This window comes from Muscardinus avellanarius (assembly GCF_963383645.1).
Source record: "Muscardinus avellanarius genome assembly, chromosome: 3".
Taxonomy (NCBI): domain Eukaryota; kingdom Metazoa; phylum Chordata; class Mammalia; order Rodentia; family Gliridae; genus Muscardinus; species Muscardinus avellanarius.
The window spans coordinates 24,875,386-24,899,395 of NC_137788.1; the positions used below are offsets into that span (position 1 = coordinate 24,875,386).

A 24,010-nucleotide genomic window follows, 5' to 3' on the forward strand; every position below is an offset into this window, starting at 1 on the left:
CTATCCTCCATACCACACCAAAAAAGGGGTGCAAAACAGATGGCGTGGGAGCAGCTGATGGGGGAGCTAAGTGAGCAGATATAGACCTTTGTGCCACTTGGGGTACCCACACCCCCAAGCACAGAGGGGTGGCCATTTGACCTTAGGGACCACCCAAAGTCAGGTGAGTGGCTCCAGGAGCCTCAGCGGCCTGGGCTGGCCTGGGAGCCGCACCGCTCCCCCACACGCAGGCATGAACACTGCGTGCATTCTCAAGGCCCAAGTGTCTGCGGGTGCATGCTGGGCTTGGCCTCCCCAGGAGCCCGCCGTGGCTCCTCGCACTCCTGTCTTCTGGGCTATTTATAACCGGGGTAAACTCACACAGTGGAGATTTGACTCCCGCCCAGCCGGGCCTTCTGGGCCACTTCTAGACTGTTCAACTTCAAAGGACAGAGCAGACCAGACTTGGAGGGTCTGGGCTACCCAGGCCTCGAGGGCTACCACCACCTTTGCTTGGACGAAAAATTGAGGCGCGCAGCAGGAGTGAGATAAAAAGACGGAGAGGAGGGGCCGCCTTGCTACGCATGCCTCCAGCCCTCTGGGGGAGCTGGGCCGGGAAGACAAGGGTCTGGCGGGCCAGGAGGGTGCAGAGCAGTGGCCAAACCCTCACCCGTAACTCCTGAGTCCTGGGAGGCAAGTGGGGTCTCCGAGTAAGCAGGGTGCTGACCCTGGACCACTCGGCCCAGATCTCAGCTCTGAGCTTCAGCCGCTGTGCAGCTCCAGACAAGGAGTCTGCCTGTCTGAGCTTCAGGGGATTAGGAAGGATTAAGATGATCAAACAGAGCCCTGCTGACAGCCTGTCTACTTTTCAGCCTGGTGGCCCCAAGGCAAGCTCTTCCCCCAGCCTCTGATGCCCCATCTAGAAACAGGATAATGGCCCAGTCCAGATGGTCAGGAGGTGAGAAGCAGAAGTCCTCGCGCACAGCACGGTCGACACGCACGGTCCTTCCTCCTTACCTCGGCTCTCCGGCCCAGGACTCCTGTCACTGCACACTTCTCCTCTGACAGTTCTGTCTCACTAAGTGCCGTATCTTGAGCCTGCGACCCTCCGTCTCAGCCTGCCCCAAGTACTGGGATTGCAGGCTGCACCACCACAGCCCGCTTCACAACCTTGACCGGGTATCACTGAGCACCTACTGTGCGCCAGGCCCATGGGGTGTTTTATAGACATCGTGCTATCGAATCTCTGAACCACTCCTCGAGGGGTAAAGTCTCTTCCCAGCTCCTCTGCGAGCGTTCTGCACTGTTGAATGTCCATGTTCCATAAATACCTAAGGGATGAATGGATCCAAGAATGAATGCCATCAAAACTGCAGATAATAACAAGCCGGCGAGGCTGTGGGGAGAGCCAGATCCTCGCTCACCACTGGTGGGAATGAGAAATGGTACAGCCACTTGAAAAAAGAGGCTGGCAGCTCCTCAGCGTGGAAAACATAGAGTTCCCATATGACTCTGTAATTCTACTCCTGGGGTATATATTGAGGGAAAATGAAAACATATGTCCACATTCAAAAGAGACAAACAAACAAACAAAAAAAAACCCAGCATTCTCCACAATAACCCCAAAGTTGAAAGTACCCAATTCATATCAACTGATGAATCAATAAATAACATGTGGTATGCCCATACAATGGAATATTATTCAGCAAAAAAGTAATAAAGTACTGATAAACACGCCAATATGAATGACCTTTGGAAACATTAGGTTAAATGAAAAAATCAGTCACAAGAGGCCACACAGCACTTGAGGCCACTCAAATAAAACGTCCAGGATCAGCAAATCATAGCCTCAGAGGCAGATCAGCGACCGCCTGGGACCCGGCACTTAGGTAGAAATGGGGCGGCTGCTGATGGATACAGAGTTCCTTTTCAGAGTGAGAAAACTGTCCTAAAGTTGGTGGTGATGGTCGTGCAACTCAGTACACTAAATAGCCGGGTGTGGTGGCACGCGCTTGTGATCCCAGTACTTGGGAGGCGGAGACAGGAGGATCACATAGGTTCGAAGCCAGCCTCAGCTGCTTAGTGAGGCTCTCAGCAACTTAGTGAGACCCTGTTTCCAAATAAAACATAAAATAGGTCTGGGAGTGTAGCCTGGAGGTAGAAAAGCCCCTGGGTTCCACCCCCAATACCATAAATAAATAGATAAAAATAAATAAATAAATAAATAAATAACACTAAATAGCACTCAATCACCAAAGTCCCCTGATCCGCAGGGGATACATCACAGGCCTCCCTCCAGCAGATGCAGGGGCCTCGGGAAGCATGGAGCCCTTTACGTACTGTGTCCTCCCTCCGTGCCCACCATGCTGTCGCAACGTTCTGGGGCTCAGCTTCCCTTCCAAGTTCTATGCCCTGGCGCCTCCTCTACATACCCACCTCGTGCTTTGGAGCCAACAGTAAAATCAGGGTCGCTGGAACACAAGCACTGCCATACCAGACAGTCAATCTGATAACAGCATTGCTACCAAGTGACTCGTGGGCGGGCAGTGTATACAGCGTGGGCGACGTGAGGCCCGGGAGGGACAGAACAGGACAGTTGGAGATTTAATCACACGGCTCAGAACAAGGCATAATTTAAAATTTATGGATTGTTTATTTCAGGAATTTTCCATTTACTCTCTTTTGGACCACACCTGACTGTGACGAGCTGCAGCCATGGAAAGCGAAGCCGTGGACAGGGGACTTAGTGTATGTACTTTAGACGACAAACAAACTGGATGGTATATAAGCTGCATCTCAATAAGCTGTTGTTTAAAGCAAGAGAAATGCAGCCGGGTATGGTGGCAGATGCCTGTAATCCCAGTACTCAGGAGGCTGAGACAGGAAGATTGCAGGTTTGAAGCCAGCCTCGGAAAAACTTCAGGGAGGCCTTCTGCAACTTACTGAGACCTTGTTTCAAAATAAAGAATAAGCCGGGAGTGGTGGTACACGCTTGTAATCCCCGCGCTTGGGAGGCTGAGACAGGAGGATCGTGCAGGTTCGAAGCCAGCCTCAGCTACTTAATGAGGCTCTCAGCAACTTAGTGAGACCCTGTTTCCAAATAAAGTATTAAAAAGGTCTGGGAGTATAGCCCGGAGGTGGAAAGCCTCTGGGTTCCACCCCCAGTACCACCAAAATAAATAAATAAATAAATAAAATAGGTCTGGGGGTGTAGCTCAAAGGTAGAATGCCCCTGGGTTCCATCCCTAGGATGGAAGGAGGAGCACACGACTGGGGGGGGGGGTGCTTGGCAACAGCAGCTCTGTGGTCACTAAAGGCCACGTTGTCTGGCAGAGCCACTGGAAGGAGGCAGGCTCAGCCCAGGGTCCTGAGAGGGACCTGGAAGATGGGAGGCAGCTCCATCCCTGGACCTCAGTTTCCAGCTGCAGCCCTTGGAAGATCCGGGATGCCCATGTGGCTGCCCTGCCAGCCACCAGGAAGGGACAAGGCCAGGTCCTTGCCAAGGAAGAGGGGCCCCAGCAGCGGAATGCAGGCCCGCCTGTCCCCCAGCCCCATCCCCCAGCCTCAAGGATGGGCTCCCCTACCCTGCTCCAGGCCCAGCCCTCGTCCCCAGCCCTACCTCCACTTGGCTCCTGGGTGCCAGCACCTACCCAAGCCAGCTGGCAGCCACCAAGCCCCGGGCTGGTTTCCGCTGTCTCTTCTCTGTTTGGAGGCCCGTCTGTCCCCTGTCCCCAGGGCTGGTCCTAGGCTTGGGCTGCCAGGCCTGCCCAGGCCGTCATTAGGCTCCTTCCCACACACACAGCCTGCAGGCAGCACGAGGCTGAAGGCCCTGATCCTTGCCCTCCAGCCTCAACAACTCAGAGCCCCCACCATCCCCTACCTCAGGCTGAGAAGGGAGAAGAGGACCTGACACCACCTCCCAGCTTGGACCACAGGGCAGGGGCCACGAAGGAGCCAGAGGAGGAAGGCCGAGCCCTCCACAGGAGCCCCTGCCCACCCAGGCAGCGGTACCCAGAGAAGACCCGGAGCCCCCAGCCTCCAGAGGTCAGTGTGGCCCACGTCCTGCCGCCCCTCCTCGTCCACACACAGGCTCCCTCCTGAGTGCAGAGTCCACACATCCCAGAGTGTCCTGGCCTTGCAGCCCAGGGCCGGGGCCAACACCTCCCCTCCACCAGGAACCCTTTCCGGGCCCTCCCCAGGCGGGGTCAGAAGACACAGTTTCTGCCCTCCGACCCCATAACACCACCTTCAGCCCTCCCCACGGGAGCTGCAGGAGGACGAGCCCTGTGCAGAGGCCTCGCTGTCCTCCGCCCCCTCCCCCAGGGAGGAATGAAGGAACCCCATCCAAGAGCTCGTGAGAGAAGGACCCAGGCTGGAAAGGACGGGCTCCGAGCTGGACCTCAGCCCAGGGGCTGGTGCGGGAAAGTCTTGTTCCCCAAACCCCAGGACAAGGACCGGGGTGGTAACTCTGGCAACAGAGTCCTCTCATGACCACGGCCCCGCCAGCCACGGCTGTGGGAGCCACAGGGTGCTGGACCCCAGGCCAGGTGAAGCTAATCCTGATGGTCCCTCCAGTGCAATGGGAACCATCTGGCTTACAGAGGCTGACGCAGGCTCAGAGGAGGGCACAGGGACAATATCCTGCCCACGCCACCCACTGAGCAGTGGAGGCCCAAGCCAGAGCCCGAGCGGGCTGATCCCCAAACCGCCCTCTTTCCAAAATTTCATTACCGATCCCTTAGATACAGACATCCATCCAAGCATGGTGGGGGGTCGCTTCACCATCTAGGCGCGCCCCACAGTGCCCTGGCACGTGGCTGTACTCCCTCCCACGGCTGGAGACAGTCACTGCGCATGGCCAGGCCTCCCCGGCAGCACCCTCGTACGGTCCTGGGAGGAGCGTTCTCCACCAGCGGGACTGCTCTGAGTGCTGCAGCCAGGTAGCAGCCCCCACCCCTGCCTGGCTAATGCCAACTGTACCCCCATTCTTGGGACAGCTGACGGTATCCCATGCATTTCCAAATGTCTGGGAGCTAACTCCTTCAATGCCCAGCTCAGGCATGGCTCCTCAAAGAAGCATCTCCATGCCAACCTTGTCCCTGGTAAATACCTCTCCCCACCCCAGGCCTGACCAGAGATGCCCAGGGCTCCCGGGCAGGGCTCATTTTCCTAGTCCATTGGGCATGCTCTGCAGGAAGGAGCGCTCCTCAGAGATCAGAGTCTCCAGGAGGCCTCTCGCTGAAATTTCTGGCTCAGAGGCCCACGTGGGATGGGCATTTCAGGGAAGCGGCCCACCTCTCCTGCCTCTCCTCCTCCCTTCCTGCATGCCTGCACCCAGGGTTTAGTAGATCACACAGGACTGAATCTCTAAAGGGACCCAGGTTGGATTTGGGGGCTGGAGAGGCTCGCCCCTGGAGGTTGGGCAGAAGCGAGTCCCTCCGCCCCACCCTCTCTTGCCTAATCACCCCTAAGGAGGCCAGATGACCAGCTGCCCCACCCCAGGCTGCGCTGCCTAGACCCTGGGATTAAGAACTGGGATTAAAGACAGACACAGTCCCAGTGGCTCAGAGCCCTAGCAACATGTGCACACGCATGCACACATATGACACATGTGAGCGCATCAGGTGTTTTTGGGCCTGCCCAGTTGCAGTGTGTGTGGACTGTGAGCTGTGGAGAGAGCCTATGCTGTGGGAAGGGAGCAGGTCACGGGGTTGGGGGGGGGCTGAGGTTGTCTAGGGACACCCAGGGCAGTATCTCTGGAGCAGGACCTCACTCATGAAAAAGCGTGTCCCTGTCTCTGTCTCCGTGTGTGTGTGTACATTTCCAGGTGTGCAACCAACCTTCCCAAAACAGTGAGTGAGCCTCCCAGCTTCCCCCACTACCCTCCCAGGAGCCTCCACCATCTGCAGCAACCACTGTCGAGGGTAAGCCCTGCAGTGGGAGGGGGATAACAGCAGTTGGGGGGTCCTGATCCCCTCAAGCAGGCCAAAGACACCAAGGCCCCCATGCATCAGCACAAACACCCAGCAACATATAGGCACACACACGTGCACACACAAGCCCAGCTCGTCATCCTACCTAGGTCCTGACAGTTGCACCATAACTACATCTGGAAAAGCATCTGCCTGGCTAGACCACAGCCTCCCGGGCCCTTCTGGGTCTGAGACTGTCCCCTGCTCCCGCCCTGCACGAGGGTAGGATTCAGCCAAGGCCAGTGTCAGCTCCCAGAGGATGGGGCCACTGCCCTGCTCCGTCTCTGGACTCAAGTCTTCTGTGTCATAGCAAGACCCAGGGCTGACTGCTGTGACTCTTTGTCCTCAATATTCCAGAGGAATGGAACCATGAGTTCTGGAGGCAGAAGGGTGAGGACTAAAGAAGAGACAGCCTCACTCTGGCCCTAGCTACCTCCTGGGCCCTTGAGGCCCCTTCCCCCAGGGGAGTCCTCAGGTCCCAGCACCCTGGGTCATAGCAGGGAGATGAGAGGTGCCCACCAGCCCAGGAGGGAGACAGAGGCCTCCAGGCATCAGAGGAGGAGGATAGGAGGGAGCTCGGGCAGAGAGAGAAGCGCTCCACCTAACCCAGCCTCGCCTCAAAGCCCAGGCGTCCACTCAAAGGCCCCGGGCAGGCCCATCCCGCCCTGCCACTCCACAGCAAGCCAAGGCTAGAAGGATTCATTTCTTCCGGCTGTGATACACTTCCCTCTTCTCCCCAGCTCAGCAATCACATGAGCAGGGGGCTGAGGAGAAAAGAACAGGTGTGACAATGGGGAGAACCAGAAATAAAACAGACTGGGGAGTGTGAAAGCAGAGGAAAAGAAACAATGTAGCAATGTCAGGATGGGGGGGGGATGAGACAAAGTAACATGTGCGAGGTTTGAGCTGGGAGATGATGTAATGTGGAATTAGCGGCTGCAACACTGTATCCAAGTGAGGGCTCTGGGGAGGTAACAGTGTAGCCTGTGGGGAGCCAGATACTAAGAGGAAATGCAGCAGAACTGGGGCTTGGCACAGAATCCTCACCTGTAGAAGAGGAGCCTGCTCGGGTCTAGAGGAGGATGCAGGCAGGAGAGGCGCACGGTGCTTGGGAGCCGGGAAGAGGGGACCCCTGTCCTGGCTGGGCTTTAGAGGATGAGTAGGAGTTCACCGAAGAAGGGGACAGTCTAGAGACAGGGGAGAGCACATGGGTAGGCAGGAAGAAAAGAGACAATGGTGCGCTCGGTGCTGGGGTCTTGGGTAACACCAGCGTGGGATGGATGGGGCCAGGGCACGAAGCTGGCGATGTACCTTGAATATAGAGAAAGAAATCTATTTGGTGTAGAACACTAGGTATGGTGGCGGCTGGGGTGGTCAGGAAAGGCTTTCTGGAAGAGGCAGGTGGGACCTGGGCCTGCATTCTGGACAGAACAGAGACAGGCAAAGAGAAGAAACATGTTTCAGGGGATGGGCCTTGCCCAGGACTTGGAGATAGAGTTCTTAGTCCCAGCTCAACCATCACTCTGCTGTGTGGCTTTGGGCAGGCCAGTGCGCTTCTCTGAGCTTTACCTTTTCCAAGTATAAAATAAGATTGAACAATAAGATCTCAGGAGACGGTTACTATGCCTTGGCCTCAGTTTCCCCTTTGGGACAATGAACAATTCGGACAAGAACATTTCCAGCCCTCTGATCTTTTCTTAGGGGAGCCTGGACCCATGCCCAGTGTAGACAGGAAACATGTGGCAGAGAACTGACCCATGGAAGTGAAAAACCCCAGGCCACACAAGTTCAGGTACCCAGCGTGGGCTGTATGCCCTCACGTGCCCTTCCCAGGAGCACCATGCCTCATGGTTGCCACGCACACAGCAGCATGGAACATGAGGTGTTACGTAGGACTTTGGGGCCAAACTGCTTGGGTTTAGGGCCCAACTGTGCCTCACTTTCTAGCTCTGTGACCTTGGACAAGTTACTTCTCCTCTCTGTGTCTCCATTTCCTCTTTTGTAAAATGAAGGTAACACTATACCTCTCTCATAAGGGTGTGCTAGGGGTTAATGAGCTTTTACATACAAGGCCTTTGGCAGAGTGGCTGCCCATTTCTGGACCACGCTGCCTCCCTGCTCTGGGGTTTCTGGACCACGCTGCCTCCCTGCAAAAGCAGATACAAGCACTCTGATGTGGACTCAGCTACCTCATGAGCTGCCGGTGTCACCCCAGTTCACTGGGGTCTTCCATGTTAAAGTCCTTTGGGGTCCAGCTGCTCAGCCCCAGGACACTGTGGGGCCCAGGGTCAGGCCCCGGGAGGTGCTGTGCGTCTCACATACTCATCAGAAACAGCAGTGCCCCGCAGCAGGAGCCCCTGCACTCCAAAGGGAGCTGTGTTTGCCTGTCCACACTGGGCCCTCCCCCTCCAGCTGGGAACTGATACTTTTAACCACACTTTAATTCCCTAATATACCAGGTCTCCTCCCAGTCCTGACTTTCTGTTCACCCTGTCTCTCTGCCGAACCCTGTGCCACCATCCCTTGGAGCCTGGTCCATGCAGCCCTCCAGAGCCAACTCCTCGCTCCTCTGATTCCTCCCCTCTCCTAATGGATCACTTCCTGAGGTCAGGAACCAAGCAGAGCCCCTGGGTGCAGCCCAGACACACAGACAGCGTCAGTAAACAGTGGCTGAAGGGGCTGGCAGGGTGAGGACAAGAACCTAGGTATTGGACTTTTTCCCCAGTGCTCCTCCTTTCCTCAGGAAAACAGACCTAATGCCCAGGCCCCAGTGGCCTGGATTTGACCGATCATGACCCAGTGGCCAGAGAGAGAGGCGGTGCTCAGTATGGCCAGCTAGAAAAGTGACCTCTCCCGCCCTGGTGTGAGAGGAACCGCAGACAGGCCTCACGAAGTGGCCTCCGCCCCTCTGCATGGGGGCACTCCAGGTCAGGCTGCTCTGGCCTCAAGCTCTCAGCTCTTCCTGACAATTCCTGGGGGCCTGGGTCACTCCGTCCACTCTCCCCACTTCACAGATGTGAAAGTGGAGGCCTAGAGAGGCTGTCCACCACCACCTGGCAGGCGGGCAAGCAGTAGATTCGCCTCTGAGACGTAGAGAAAGTAGAATGATTAAAATCAAAGTAACTACTTTGGTTTTAAAAAGGAGCAGCCTCCTTTTGACCCGCTGCAGGCTACTTAGCCAGTTCTCCTCCCTCTCCATCCCCCATGGCCTGGCAGTCAGGAGTCAAAGCCCCACCTCACAGAAGAGGGAGTCTGCTCCGGGTCACCCCATTCTAGTGGCAGAGCCGGGGTTCACCTGAGACCCAGCACAGGCGCCACCACCTGCCAAGACACAGACACACCTCCCCAGCGTGGCCCGCCCCGCACATAAGCCTAGGCACTGGCCCTAGTGCGGGGAGTACTTAGAGCTGTCCCAGGGCTCAGGCCACCCTTCGACATCCATCGTCACCTGGGCCCTGTGTGTCTCCCTGACCTGGCAGCATCTGGAGGGCAGGAGCCAAGTAGAATTCCGCTGCAGACCCTGGGTCCACCACCATGGCAGCCAGCCCCAAGGAGGGGCAGCAAACAGGTGGCGGGCAGGTGTCCACGCCCCACGTCCCTGGAGGGGCGGTGCATGGCTCCCGCAGGACACCCAACAGCAGAAGCGCCCACCCCTTCTCTCCACTCAGTCCCCCCACCCCCGGTCCCAGGCCAGGGAGGAGGATGGGTCTAATGAGCCGCCTGCAGCCCCTGGTGCCAGCAGCCGAATTGGCAATCAGTTGGCAGCAATTAGATTTCCTAGGTCCCACTGGTGATTGATTCTAAATCGCTCTCATTAAAGTCCGCAGGGCTGCTGGGGACTTGGGTGGAGGAGCCTGGGTGGAGTCTGGACCAGGGTGAAGCAGCGATGTTGCTGAGGGCAGTCTAGAAGTCATGGGCCATCCCTGAGCCAGGACAAAGGCCTTGATCAGCAGGAGTCTCAGCCCCGCCCCATTCCAGAACACCCGGGCCCTGAAGAGGGAAAGATAAATGGGCAGAGTGGACAGAACTGCAGAGCAGGGCAGGGCCACTGACCCCCAAAGCCCCAGCACTGCCCGGCTGTGTGAGCTCGGACAGGTACCTTGATGTCTCTGAACCTTCTAATCGGGGAGAGGATGCCACCAGCTTCCAAGAGTGCTCACTGCGGAAGCCCCAGTCCTCGGACAAGGCCCAGGCCACCAACTATGGGACAGCAGGCTGTACGGGGCCACCTCTCCAGGGCCCACCTGGCCCTGAGGTCCTACAGGACAGGCAGTCGCCTACTCAGCCGGGGCCGGTAACAGACAGAAGGCAGCCAGACACTCCCTGGCAAGAAGGAAAATGGGAAACCACGGCGCCACCAAGCCCCTGGCCCCTGCAGCAGTCACCCAGGCTTCCCTGGGCCAGAGAGGCCAGCGAGTGGAATCCCCCTCTGCTCAGCACCAGGAGACATGGGAAAGTGCTTCCTCCAATCCAGCTTAAACCCAGCCAGCTCCATCTGGGAGTCTCGGCCCAAGACTGCCCCCCAGGGAAGTCCCCAGCCCAGGCTCCTGCTTGGGGTCACCCATGATCATTCAAACCTGGTCCCCACAATCTTCAAGGGAAAACCCTCCCTGCCCCCTGGGAGAGCAGAAGAGAGGGGCAGGGAAGGAGCACGACTCAAGGCAGGTAAGTGGAGGGAAAGGTTTGCAGGAGCAGCCTACTCCTCACTTACTTGATCACGCTGCTAGTTCCCAAACTAGCACGTGAGTCGTCTACAAACTACAGTGAGTCGTCTCCCCGGGGGTACAGGGGCTTCTTAGATCCCTCTCACCCTGAGAGTCCACTTGATCACGTTACTAGTTCCCAAACATTCCCCAAAGTGAGGCCTCATCTGAAAGAAGAGACTGAGGCTCAGAGTGGTTAAGTGAACTGGCTGAGGTCACACAGCAAGAAACTGAAAGAGCCAGGATTTCAGTCCCAGGGTCCCTTCTCATCCTCCTTCAAACTGCACCCTCAGGCTTGGTGGCCCCAAAAGACACCTAGCACCAAGGCCTGGGTGGGGCCCCAGGAGTGAGAAGAAGGTAAGTTTTATCCAGCTGGGACAATGGGTGTTGCAGAACCGGGCGTTCTCTGCCCTCTGTCCCAGCAGCCAGGTAAGAAAGAAGCAGGATCATCTGTCCCCCGCCCCTGCCCCAGTCCCTCTCCCACGCACAGCTGGGCCCTCGGCAGGCAGCTCCGACTCCCCCTGTAATCACAGCTTCCTGTTTGGCACTGAGCAAGGGCCCGATTGGTGGGGGAAGGGAGCGTCCGCCCCTCTGGCCAGGGCCTGCTCTGGAGGGAGGGGGCGGAAGTGAAGGCTACCCCGCCTCCTGGAATCTTGGGAGGCCAGAAGTCAAGGCAAGGGGGGGTGTCAGGCAACAAATATTGACAGGGAGCCAGCCTGATGTTCCCAGGATGTGGTAGAATGTTCTGGGGACAGAGGTCTGAAGGACAAGCAAGTCAAGCCAGGGGACTAGGACCAACCCCGCCTTGGCCCTGCTAGCATGGGTATCGGGAAGGGAGCCCGAGGGAGCAGCGGGCCTCCCTGACCCCCAGACACAAAATCACAGGGCTCCAAGAAGCTGGGCTGGAGCCCAGAGCCACAGCCGCCCTGTCCAGCCAGACCTGGAGGTGGCCGCGCCTGGGGCTAGACGGCAGGCCCGCCCCACGGAGCCCTGGCAGGGCTCTGCCAGCCTCTGTCCCCAGCCCGCTGGCACAGGAGAGGAGAGCGTGCCATCCTGGTTCCCTCGCTCCTTCGCAAACTTACCCCCGTCCATTCATTCGACCACCTGCTGCCGCTATGCCTGGCGGGCCAGTGACAACGTGGCCCAGGCAGCTCACGGGGCCTGGGAACCTGCCAGTCACTCCCCAGGCTGAGCCTCACTCACATTAGGCCAGAGAGAAGGTGGGGTGCAGAGGGGCCAGCACCGGGGGCAGGGACATGGATTCCGGCTGCACACGACTTCCTAAGGGCCTCCACACAGGCCGGTCGCCCCTACAGTGAGTCGTCTCCCCGGGGGTACAGGGGCTTCTTAGATCCCTCTCACCCTGAGAGTCCAAATGTTTCCCCTTGGCATGCCCGACCTCATGACCCTGACATGAGCCCCAGCAGAGGCTCACACCTGGTCAACAGTCCTTCATAGGGAACAAACCTCTCCCCCAAGCCATCACTGATGAGCCTCAGATAGACCCTCCTCGAGTCACCCACCCACTGCAAGGCTGTGGGAGAATCAAGTGAGAAAGCCAGGGTGCGCCCCGCAAGACCAGGCAGCTGTTAGAGGCAGCCAGGCTGGCTCCCCCACCCCAGGGCCCCAGGGCAGGGAGGCCCCAGAGGTGAAGTAACCCCCCAAGATCACCCAGCAGGAGGGCAAGAGATTAACCCTGGCCTCGGTTCTCTGAGCCAGCCAGGCTGTGTGACTCTGAGCAAGCTGCTTCACTTCTCTGGGCCTTGGTTTCCTCATCTGTAAAATGGGGGTCCTCAGAGTTCCTGCTCCATGAGGACAAGATAACTAAAACAGACACCGGGCCCTGGCGACAGCTGCCGTTTCTACCACCAAGCCTCGCAGGTGTGGCCCCTCAGCTCCTGCTCGACTTGGGGGTGGAGATGTCGTTCACCCACCCCCACCCCCGCCTCCAGCCTTCCAGGAACCTAATGCCCCCTGGCCTGCTCCGGGTGCTCTCCACCCCTTTCTCCCCTCAGGAGGCAGGATGACCCCTTTCACTCTCACTCCACAACACCCCAGCTTTCTCCACAGGCCAAGCACAGAGCTGCCCACCCTGGGCCTCCCGGGCCCCTAGGGCCCCCACGCCTCAGGCCGAGGGAAAGGGGCAGTTGCTGTCCAGCTGCTCTTTCCTGCAGCAGAGCTCACCGCCCACCAACCCAACAAAGGACCAAGGAGTGTCCCAGGAACAGAGGGCTCCAGGTTTGAATCCCAGCTCTGCCCCCAGGGCCGACTGTCCAGGACTTGTCCTCAGTTGACAGGTAAGAGAGCTCAGAGTCAGGGCAGGCGACACTTTGCTCAAAGATGTGTGCTGACCCCTCCCCTAGGAAGCCCTCAGCACGGTGCCCCAGGCCCACTTTGCTACAGCCCCACCACCAAACCACACAGCAGGTATCTGTCCCTAGAGCCCTGGTGTGGGAAGGCAGCCGAGTGCAGACCCCTGTAGTACCTCTGTGCTGTTCCCCCAACTGCTGGGAGGGGAGGTGGCTCACCTTGGGGCCGGCCAGCCACAGCCCAGGGGTCCTCCAGTGTTCATCGTGAGAGTGAGGACAGCCCTGCACTGGCCAGACAAGGCTCACAGAGTGGCCTGGAGGGCACTTCCCACAGCGGGTGCAGGTGGAGCAGGCCCAGCCCTGACAGTCCCCGCAGTTGCCCACCTTCTGCTCCCCACCCTCCACCCCACCCCACCCCACGGGCCGGCAACTGAGAGCACCAGGCCTCAGCAGGCGAGGCCCTGTGCTGAGCCTCCCCTCCCTTCTCCTGCCCTCCACACCTGCAGAAGTAGGAAACGCAGGCACAGAGACCACAGGTAACTTTCACAGAGTCACAGAGCCACAAATTAGCTCGCTCCCTTCACTATTCAGATGAGGCGGAGTGACACCTATGATCCCTTGCAGACCTGGACCTTTTTTTTTTTTTTTTTTTTTTTTTTTTTGCAGGTCTGGGGATGGAACCCAGGGGCATTCAACCTCCGAGCTACACCCCCTGCCCTATTTTTTACTTTTTATTTTGAAACAGAGTTTCACTAAGTTGCAGAGAACCTTACTAAGTAGCTAAGGCTATCTGAGAACTGCAATCCTCTGGTCTCAGCCTCCTGAATGCTGGGATTACAAGCACACCACCACGCCCAGCTAGACCTAGACTTTTGAAAGAACAGACCTCAGGAGTTAAGATTCCCCACTTCTTACCTCTGAGGAATTGTGGGTGGTGACTAGGGACAGCAGCTGAGGTGTCCCTGAAAGCGGACGTCCCTCAGAAGGTCACCTGGTCTCTCAGGGACAAGGACTCCCTGAGGAGGTGTCAGGAGATGCTCACCCTTCAAGCTCACCATTCAAGGCATACGTGAGACCCACTATCTCCGCCCTGGACCCTTCCCCGCTCACACACTCACAACACCCCCAGGCTGCAGACAGACCCAGGGACCATCTCATCCCTCCCTGCCCCAGCCGGCCACCACTCACCCCACAAGGTCTTCAGAGCACCCCGCCCCAGAGGAGCCCCCTGGCTGGGCCCTTCTGATCTGCCAGCATCACCCTCTTCTCTGGAGTGGCATCCCTGCCAGGTGCCACCCATTAACCCTGTGCCTCCCAGCCAGAAGAGGGACAAGACAGGTGATGCCCCTCCTCAACAGCCTGACCCGGGAAGCTGCGAGGGTGACCCCGCCCCACAACTGCCCCTTGGCTTCCCTAAGCCAGACCCATCTGCCTTCTGGGACCAGAAGCAGGGCTTGCTTGATCAGCCACGGGCACAGGGTCTGAGCCACACCCCCCGCCTCCTCCACAGAGTCAGGAGCACCCTGCCTTGCGAGGACCTACTGTGTGCCTGATCCTTAAATGCTCTCAAGGGGTGACCATCGGCCCCGCCTTATGGGCGAGGAGCTGCCGTCACTCAGCTGGGGAAGTGACTGCCCAGGGTCACACAGCTCCGGGTCTAAAGCACTGTGCTCGGGCCCTCTGCTTTCATGCACACACCAAACATCAGCTGGGCTTCTGCTGAGCGCACCCTGATTCTAATCTTCCTCCCACTTAGAGGGGAAAGCAGAGGCTAAAGAAGTGGGACGACTCGCTCAGGTGGATCTCAGCCCCACCTGGAACTGGCGGTGGAACTGAGACCTGGACCCAGGACACTGAGTCCCAAGTGTGATTTTAAGGATTCCTACAAAGGCAGCTGAGAAAGTGACTGGAGGTGCTGGGGTGGGCGGGGTCAATGGCCTCCAAAGGACCTCTCTCCCCCCATCCCGGGGAGATCGGAGACAGGCATGGGGCTGGTCACTTTCCATGCATCGCCTCCCCAGGCTGATGAGCCTGAGGGTCCAGGAAGCAACCTGGGTGCCCTGCCCGCCCTCCTCCCGCTGGCCACTGAGGCTCAAGGAAGAAAGGGACATGCAGGGCTGGGCAGGGCACCAGGGCTGCCTGAGACGCGGGGCACAGACAGCGCTGCTCCTAGAACCGGCCAAGGAGGCTGGACCTAGAAACCCCAGCTCACCACCCAGCCGCCTGGGGTCTGAGCACCTGCCCACAGACCTCACTTGGACCCGGCCCTCCAGGAGGCTGGTTCTTCCTCCTGGGACCCTTTCCTCCTGGGCTCCCGGGAGGAGTTGGGGCCGCGCCAAGGGACATCCAGGGGTCACCCCACACACCTCTACCTGTGTGCACGTGTCCCCTCGGGTCCCTGCCCCATGCCTCGGTCCCCGTGCACCTGCGTTCGCTCGCTCTCTCTCTCTCTCGCTCTCTCTCTCTCACACACACACACACACACACACACACACACACACACACACTCCCCAGCGCCCCAGCACACGCCCACCAGAGGGCTCCCCCCAAGGCCCCTGGGCCGCAGGCCGGCGCGCCCATGGCCACAGTGCCCCGCCGGCACTGGCACACGCCGTGCACAATGGTCACCGTCCGTCGCCCTCGGGGGCACGGCGGCACCCCAGCAGAGCGGCCGCATCCTTCTCAGGCCCGCGGCCCGCTGAGGGGACCCGGAGCGCACACGCAGGGTCACCTTCACCGAGCCGCTCTCCGCCTCCCCCTCCGAGCCCTGGACCCCGCTGCCCGGCCGGCCCCGGGGGGCGCCCCCCCCAGCTGGGGACCCGCCCGCCGGCGCCGGCACACCCCCGCGGCGGCGCGGGGCGGCGGGGTCCCGCGGCGGGCGGCGTCACTCACCCCCGCGGCGCGCCCGGCCAGCAGCAGCAGCAGCAGCAGCAGCGGCGGCGGCGGCGGCGGCGGCGGGAGCAGCCCGCGGGCCCGGAGCCCTGCGCGGCGCGGCGGCCCCGGCTTCATGGCGGCGGCGCCTTTGTTCGGGCGGCGGCGGCGGCGGCGGCGGCGGGCTCCGGCTCCGGGCCGGCTCCGGCTCCGGCTCGGGCTCCGGCTCCGCCTCGCTCGCGGCTCCGCGCCCACAGCGGCCGCGCCCGCAGGAAGCGTGCGCCGCCGCCACCGGGCCGCCCCCAGCGCGGCGGGCGGGGCGCGTGTGCGCGCGTGTGCGCGTGTGCCGGGTGTGCGTGTGCCCGGTGTGCGCGCGGCCGGCCGGGCCGGGGCGCCGCGGGGAGGGAGGCCCGCGCGCCGGCTGCCGGGGGGGGGGGGGGGGGGCGTCCCGCCATGCCTAGCCTCCCTTGGGGCTCCCTCTCCAAGACGCCCACCATCGCCCCGCGCCCCCGCAGCCCGCAGGACGGGCCCCGGGTCATCCCTGGCTTGCGTGTCTCCAGGACCTGCGAGAGCTGTGTGACCTCAGACGAGGCCTGACCCTCTCTGGGCCTCAGTTTCCCCAGGCCAGCACCCGTGGGGGCGGGGCTGACTCCGGGCCTGTGCCTCGGGGTCTGCAGAGAAGGTGGGCCGACCTGTAGCCCGGCCCCCCCAGGCAGCCCCGGCTCTCTAAGACCCGGTGTCCCGCTCAGGGGAGGGTGGGGAGCACGCGGCCTGGCGTGTGCGCGGAAAGGTGGACCCGAGCCGCTGATGGCCCGTCGCTTTTGCGTCCCTTTGCTCTGTCTCCGTGGGACACACGGGGCTCGGTACCTCTATCTGGGTCCCTGGTGGCACTCGCGGTCCTGGAGGGCAGGTTTGGTCTGCAGCGGTCAGTCCCCGCTGTCCCCAGCCCTAGCCCCGCCTGGCCCTCTGTGGGTGCTCCATGCACCCCGCTCACCCACCCGGGCGTTCCAGGGACAGATAGGGAGAGGTAAACAGTCATTAAACCCGGCCACTTGCCGCTGCCCAGGGGCTTCCCTTGGATTACCTGAAGCCCCCATGGGGTTGGCGCTGGCGGAGTCTAGGCTTCTTCAGCTGGGGAACTAAGACCCAGAAAGGTTACTTGATGAAGGTGAGCAACTGGATGTCCACTCTGGCCCCTGTGTCACAGCACCCGCCTCCGGGCCTGCCATCAGGAAGTAGGAGGAATTTCCCCTAGGAAAGGGTGGATGGCAGGGGCAGAGGGCCCTGGAAGAAGAGGTTCGGGGCGGGGGGCTAGCTGTGGCCTTCAGGTGTCAGGGTCCCCGCCACATCCTGCAGGGCCCTTGGGAGGAAGTCCAGAGTGAGTATGTAAGGCCAGCTGGCTACCCTCTGGGGATGTCCTGGGGAGAGAGGGGGAGATTTTTCAACATTGCCATCTAAAAATTCCTAGGAACCGGGCATGGTAGTGCATGCCTGTTATCCTAGTACTTGGAAGGCTGAAACAGGAGGACTGCAGGTTCCAGGACAGCCTCAGCAACATTACAAGACTCTCAGCAACCTAGAGCAACCCTGTTTAAAATATATATTATGTATGTATATACAACCCAATGAAAAGTGTAGCATTATTCCATTCTCTTTTAAAAATGAGTTTAAAGCCAAGTGTGGTGGTGCGTGTTTATAATCCCAGCATTCGGGAGGCTGAGACAGTTTGTAGACAGCCTCAGCTACTTAATGAGGCCCTCCTCAACTTAGTGAGACCCTGTTTCAAAAATAAAGAATAGCCATGCGTGGTGGCACAGGCTTGTAATCCCCGTGCTCGGGAGGCTGAGACAGGAGGATCGCACAGGTTCGAAGCCAGCCTCAGCTACTTAGTGAGGCTTTCAGCAACTTAGTGAGACCCTGTTTCCAAATAAAATATAAAATAGGTCTGGGAGTATAGCCCGGAGGTAGAAAGCCCCTGGGTTCCACCAAAATAAATGAATAAATAAATAAATAAATAAATAATAGGGCAGGGGGTGTAGCCCAAAGGTCGAATGCCCCTGGGTTCCATCCCCAGACCCTCCCCCCAAAAAAAAGAGTTTAAGGCGGGCATGTTGCACACACTTGTAATCCCAGTACTTGAGAGGCTGAGACAGGTGAATCGCAACTTCACAGCCAGCCTCAGTTACTTAGTGAGGCCCTCTGCAATTTAGCGAGACCCTGTTTCAAGATAAAGAATAAAAAATAGGGCTGGGAGCCAGGCATGGTGGTACACGCTTGTAATCCCAGCATTTAGGAAGCTGAGACAGGAGGATCGCGGTTTGCAGACAGCCTCAGCAACTTAGTGAGGCCCTTTGCAACTCAATTAGACCCTGTTTCAAAATAAAGGATAATAAAAAATATATAGGGCTGAGGGTGTAGTTTGGAGGTAGAATGTCCCTGGGTTCAATCCCCAATACTGCAAAAAAATAAATTAATTAATTTAAAAAAAAAAAAATATATATATATATATATATATATGTATATATATATATATATATATATATATATATATATATATATATTTAAAAGGAGCTGGGGTTATAGTTCAGAATTAGAATTCCCCTGAGTTCAATCTTGAGTACCAACACAAAACAAACAACAACAACAACAAAAAAAAAAAACAGCCTTTGGAAACCCATTCCCAGATCTTTTGGAATTCAGACCCATAAATACCTTGGGAAGCGGTGGGGTGGGCAGGTGGGGAGCTGGCCTTAATCGGGCTGCACAGCTTGTTGCTAAAGGACTCTGGCTCTGGATTGGGCAAGTACCGGGGTTCAAATCTCAGTTCTGCCGATTAGGTGTGTGACCCCTCTGAGCCTGACTCCCAGGTGGGGAGGCAATGGTCACATGGGCTCATTGGCTCATTCAGCAAATGTGAACTGAGTGCCTGCTGTATGCAGGTCAGGGCTGGGCCTGTGCCCGTCACAGGGGCGATTCCCTGTCTTACACTGGAGGTCTGACAAAAGCAATCGGGGTGATGCCTATAAAGGAAGGGGCTTAGATGTGGGCATCAGGCTACGTTCCGAGAAGCCAAGTGCACCAGGGCCCGCTCCAAGGAGGTCCCAAGGGCAGCAGAGCTAGAGGGGAGTTAGGAGAAGCCAGATGCCAGCTTGGCGCAGTGGAGCACTTGGGGGGTACTGGGAAGTGTTCCAGGGGCATTCTACCCCGACACCTACTTTATTTATTTATTTATTTATTTATTTATTTATTTAGGGGGGTATGGGGATGGAATCTGGTGCATTTGCCCTCCGAGCTACACTCCCCGCCCTGTTTTTTATTCTTTATTTTGAAATCCAGTCTCATTAAGTTGCAGAGGGCCTCACTAAGTAGCTGAGGCTGTCCGCGAATCGCAATCCTCCGGTCTCAGCCTCCCGAATGCTGGGATTACAAGCATGTGCCACCACGCCCGGCTCCTACTTTACTTTTTATTTGTAAACAGGGTCTCACTAAGTTGCGGAGGGCCTCACTTAAGTTTCTGAGGCTGGCTGTGAACCTGCGATCCTCCTGTCTCAGCTCCCCAAGTACTGGGATTACAGAGCTGCACCACCACGCCCAGCTATGAACAGTTGAGGTTGGCCCTAGTGGCTATTGTCAGAGGTCGTGAGCTCCCTGTCTTGGGAGGTGAGCAAGGCCCAGTGCACTATCTAGCAGGGAGCCCTGCAGTCTCCACGCAGGAAGCAGGCAGTGAACAAGGCCCTTCTTCACTTTTCTGCCGGCTCTGAGACTTCTGGAGGCTACTGGCCTCTTTCCCTGACATCCTGGGGAGGAGAGGAGGGTACATGTGGAGAATCTCTGGCCAGGCCAGGAGCGCCACCTGCTGCTCCTGGATTACCAGTCACAGCCAGGACAGAAGGTCCTGCCCAGCTCTGGGGGCCCCTACCTGGGGCTCCTTAGAGTTCACAGATGTACACGCCTACCTACCCTCCACGCAGCGCCCTCCACGTAGGCCTGTGCTTTCAGGCTGCGCCCCGACATGCTGCAGACCCTTTCTCCGCGCTCACCCCACGTGGCCCTTCCAAACGCACATCTTGTCCTCGGAGAAGTCTTCCTGCCTCTGCTGGGGTGAGCAGGGCTGGGACTACCCTGGTCACTCCCATCCTGAACTCTCACCCTGCTTTCTGTCTCCTGGCCTGCCTTGTCTGTATCTGGGGCACCCAAGTATCCCCCGTGGACAGGAGCTCGGGTGTCAAGCACTGCTCTGTGGCCCGCACGTGGTATCATCCCCCTTTTACAGATGAGAACCAGGGCACAGAGAGTTGGGCAGGTGAGAACGGAGATCTTGCCCCGGGCGTCTACCTCACGGTCCCGCCGCAACCCCGGGTTGGAGGCATGTGGGAAGCGCTCACACACCCACGTGAGGACACACACAGATGCAGCCTGGCACCCTGCTAACCCCGACCCTGCTGGGCCTCCCTCTGCCCCTGGCCAGGCGTGGAGGAAGCCTCAGCCAGAAGCTTAGATGGCACCCAGGCCTGGCACAGAGCGGTGCTCAGCCGCCACTACCTGACTGCAGTGCACCCAGAGGCGTGGCCCACCAGCTGGGATCTTTGGGATGCAATGCTCCCATGCCAAGGTGTGCTGGAGGCTGCCTGCTTGCTGGGCACCTGCTGGGAGAACGTGTCTCAAATGACTGGCCCTCAGGTTTGTGAGGACCAGATGGGCTGATACTTCCAGTAGAGCCTGGCACGCAGCAAGCGCTGTATGTGTTTTCACTCTTCACTTCAACCCCATCTTACAGTCAGGGAATCTGGGGCTCAGAGAAGTTCAGTAACTTGCCCCAGGTCACACAGCCAGGAAGCAGATGAGCCCAGATTTGAACCCGGCCTGTGAAGACGGGAGGAACCTGGCGATCCCGATGAGGCCTCACAAACACAAGCACCTTCTCAGGGAAAACAGGCCCTGGTTCCCTGCCCCCAAGCCCTCCCCACCCAGCCTTCTCCCACAACTTCCTGTTTTGCCCTGGCATGGTGATGGAAGCCAGTCTGGGTTTGCTTCTGGGAAAGTCTAGAAGGCAGCAGTCCTGAGGGGTCAGTGAACCCCAAACCCCAGGAACCAAAGCAGGGTTCTGGCTGGAGGGCTCCAGCTCTGGAAGAAGAGGAGTCCTCTTTGGGGTAAGGGTGGCTCAGGAGCCGTCGGCCGCCCCACGCAGTGGAAGTCTGGCCTGGGTAGTCTGGAGGGGCAGCCCAAGGATGGGAAGGCTGGGTCTCCACCTGTGGGGAACCAGCCTGTATAAGGGACCTCAGGCGCTAGGCAGGGCCCAGAGAGCTCTTCCGGGGTGCCAGGGTGCCCTGAGCACCGGACCAGTCTTTGTAAGAAGAGGGTCTGGGAGAGCCAGTGGCGGCATCTCTGGGCCAGGCTGGCCAGGCCTGAGGGGCAGGGCGGCTCCGGCACCTCAGGGGAAAAGGGGTGGAAACGGGGTGGGGCCTGCCTGTGGGGCCTGCAGCTGACGCTTAGAGGGGACCACAGACACACCTGCCTGGGGCCTGGGGGGCCAGGTGGGCCCTGGGAAGCCCGTGCTCACACCGAGTGTTCGTCCTGAAGCTGAGGACATCCTGGGCACCATTCACTGTGGCCTGGAACACACAGAGCCCACAGCACCTGCTCCTGCTCCTCCAGGGACCCCACTTCATGTGCCCACTTCACAAGCGAGGGAAGGAGACAGCAAAGTGGGGACCCGAAGCCAGGGCACGGGGGGTGGGGGGGGCAGGAAGAAGACCCTGCCCGGAATCTGCTTCCCACACACCCCTGGCCTGGGAATACACTGCACATTTGGAGTCATTTTCCTGGAAGGAAAAAGAAAGAAAGAAACCTAAAAATATGTGTTTCTTCTCACCTCTTTGGGCCTGAGCAGCCCAGCTGCTAATGCAAGGGTAGGGCGAGCCCCTGCCCGCCGCCTGCCCACTGGTCAACCAGAAGACCCTTCCCCATTCTGCTTTTCTTTCTTGGTTTCTGGGAGCCCATTGTTCAGACCTTATGGTTACCAAGCCACGGCCATGGGCGCCGCAGCTCAGGCACTGGAAAGGCCCTAAGTGACCCACTGCAGTCCAGTGGGATGGTCCCTGCAGGGTGCCCGGCCCTGCCATGTGCCCCCACAGGCATTTCCCTGACCTGGCAGGCTGCTGAGAGGAGAGTGGCATCAGGGCCTGGCAGCCTGGCCGGTGGCCTGCGCCAGCGTCCCCTGGCAGGCTGGTCACAGCCAGCTGGACACTGTTTTTAAGTCATCCCGTGCCTGGGGCTGAGAGGCAGAGGTGCAGGCCCTCCGGGACCGTGGGCTTTGAGGAGCGCCAGGGAGGCGTGGGGAGTCCACGTGTGGGCAGCTCGGACGGTCAGGGTGCTGCGCAGGGGTCTGATCTGCCCAGGTGGTCCAGGGCTGCACCGCTCTGTGCTGTGTGTTAGCTTTCAACGCAGGGGCTCAGGCAGCAGGAGCATCTGACCGTCTTGCTCATTGTGCGTGGTCAGGGGTCAGAGCGGAGAGGCAGGTTCTGTTTTGTTTGGGCTTCTCTCCTGAGGCTGTGGGCATCAGAAGGCTCTGCCTCCGGGATGGCAGGAAGTGCTGGCTGGCAAGTTAGTCCTGGTACCAGCTGGACTCAGTCTTCCCCCGGGCCAAAGGCTGCCTGAATGTCCCAAGGCGGCCATGGGCTTCCCGAACTGGAAGACTCTAGTTACAAGGTCTCAGGTGACCTGGCCTCAGATGCGACTCTCCACCCTTTCACAAGTACCCTGTTGTGTCTGCGGTCAGACCTGGTGAGTGTGGACAGGACTTCACGAGGTGAGGACATCAGGAGACAGGCTCCGGGCACTGCACCACAGCCACGCTCGGGTGTTCCTGTTGGGAGGGAGAATTTATCATCCTAGGGACAACTCCAGGCCCCACACGAAGGCAGAGGTAGTAACACTCCCCTCTGCTGTGTGCCCAGCCCTACGCCAAGGTTTCCAATGGACCTCGTGAGGGAACTACTGCGACCCCATTTTACATATGTGGATAAGAAGGGATTCGAGGTCAGGTGAGTCGCCCAGGCGGTGCAGGGCAGGGCTGGGTGGAGCTGGGGTTTGAAGCGATCAGTCGTTAGAAAGCCCAGTGTTTCACCTGTGTGGGAGCTTGGTGATGAGCAGGGAGGTGGCCCCAGAAGGAGGCGGCCCCTGGGCTGCACTCAGAGGCTGGGGCTGCTCCTCAGCCCTGCCCGCTGGCCCAGGCTAGATGCACACTCCAGGTGACAGCTGAGGAAACTGGAGCCCAAAGACTCAGGCTTGCCAGCGGTCACACAGCTGGTCAAAGGCAAAACTTGGGCCTGTACCAAATCAGTGACCATACCCGCCAGGCCCCAGGGAGAGGGAGGGTCTATCTCTGTGCTATAAGGGGTCTCTTGAGGGGCAGGAATTAGTGAAGGAGGGGAAAACTTAGTTCAGGGGCAGATGCCAGACCTCTGCTCTCAGGGTGGAACTCCAGACTACTCTGCTAAGCCCCTGGAGGAAAGCCACCCAGCCGGGACCTGGGACCCTGCAGCAAGCGCCTACAGGATGCTTGCCGTAGGCAGCAGCACCCCCGTGTGGCCAAAGCTGGTAAATACATGAAGTCACAGGCTCCCTCCCTCGGGAGTTGCCTTTGCCCGGGCTTACTGGGGGTGGCAAAAGCAAGAGTGTGAACCGAGCACTGGACTGGGGTCAGGCACCTCCGGTAAAATCCTCGCCTGGCTACTGACTCACTTAGGTCTCCAATGCCTCATCTTTAGAATCGGGCATGGTGACGCACCTTTGTTATCCTAGTATATGGGAGGATGAAATAGGAGGATCACAGGTTCAAAGCCAGCCTCAGCAACTTAATGAGGCTGTCAGTAACTTAGACCCTGTTTCTAAATAATCAGAGGGGCTCAGGATATAGCTGAGAGGTAGAATGCTCCTGAGTTCAATCTCCTGTGCCATGTACGCATGCGCACACAGGCCCATGTGCACGCACACACACACAGAGCTTCATCTGTACAGTGGGCTATCTTACTCCCCAAGGCTTTCACAAGGATCAAAGGAGTAAGAAATGTGAATGCTCTCTGCAACCTGGAAAGGACTGTGACCACATGGCTGGGTGAACAACGCAAACTGGAAAGGCGGGGTCTGGGGGACCAGGATGCGGGGACAGGTGGGC

The 24,010-nt window shown here is 58.7% G+C and overlaps 1 protein-coding gene across 1 annotated transcript in view; it reads right to left on the reverse strand.

Annotated features, from left to right (window-relative positions):
* Positions 1-15,897, reverse strand: part of SDC3 (syndecan 3) — a gene marked incomplete at its 3' end in the record, with an annotated part of 32,971 nt that extends 17,074 nt beyond the window's left edge. The window contains exon 1 of the mRNA XM_080693358.1: positions 15,856-15,897. The remainder of the gene's footprint in view (positions 1-15,855) is intronic.
* Positions 15,898-24,010: the final 8,113 nt, after the last annotated feature.